Source organism: Echinops telfairi, unplaced genomic scaffold, assembly GCF_000313985.2.
Source record: "Echinops telfairi isolate 266 unplaced genomic scaffold, ASM31398v2 ScPeMD7_26;HRSCAF=91, whole genome shotgun sequence".
Taxonomy (NCBI): Eukaryota; Metazoa; Chordata; class Mammalia; order Afrosoricida; family Tenrecidae; genus Echinops; species Echinops telfairi.
The window spans coordinates 823,658-824,689 of NW_022103923.1; positions in this window are offsets into that span (position 1 = coordinate 823,658).

Consider the following 1,032-nt stretch of genomic DNA (forward strand, 5'->3'; position numbering starts at 1 on the left):
GTCCTTTGTCGCAGTATGCTCCAATAAGGGTATAACATGTCTTGAGCTGCTGTCAGCCCTATAGTCCTCTCTGTGCTTTAGCAGCTCCGTGCAGGGATGTTGTCCTCTGGGCTTGGTGTGCTGATATGGGGTCTAGACTGTTCCTTTCTCTTTTTCCTTCTTGGCTTGCTTTCGAGTGGGCTTAGTATACAGGCCCCCCTCGCCAACCTGTATGCTTAGTGTTGTTCTCTGTTGCACACGTTTCTAGGGAGGGGGACAGTTTGAATCTGATTGAGATTGTCCTTGTAGCCCAAGCTTCATGCATTTCTCCATGTGGTTACTTTACCCTCATGGTTTGGTACACTGTGGTGGGGTCTGCATGCACACTCCCAATTCTGTGGAGAAATGACCAATACTCTCCCCCTAGGTACGATAGTGCCCTGCTCCCCACATGCCATTATCTCCCTCCCCCTTCTCCTCATTTCCCTTCTTTGTGTTAAATTAACATGTACCTCCTTGGGTTTGGTCTGACCTTCCCCCAAATGCCTGTACCTAAACCTGTATATTGTGCAATGCCTATATTTATACCTCTATAAATGTCTTTTGCCTCCTAGTTCTTTTCTCTATTTTTTTTTTTTTACTTTCCTCCTGGTGGGGGTTGATCTAGTGCAATGTAGCCAAGATAAAGTACTGAGAATCCAATGAAGGGCAAACATGATAGTGGGACACTAGGAAAGTAAAAAAACACCATATTTCAACAGAGGAAGTTTCAAATTAGAAATCTCTTACATTGGTAAGGGAAAAGTGTAGAATTCAAGCAGAGGGTGCTGAGGCAACATAGAGATGGACAACTACAGGAAGCAGTTACAACTCTCATGGTTGGAGGGAAACTGGTAGAAAGTGGTGTAATCCCCGAATCATCTGATGGGAGTTAGAACTGTTGATAATGGCCAGTTGGACCTCATACCACAGAGGGTAGGGGATGATTGGTAAGAGCTGAAGTGTCAGTGGTGATACAGTCACTTCCAACATGCCACTTGCAGCAGAAAGTTA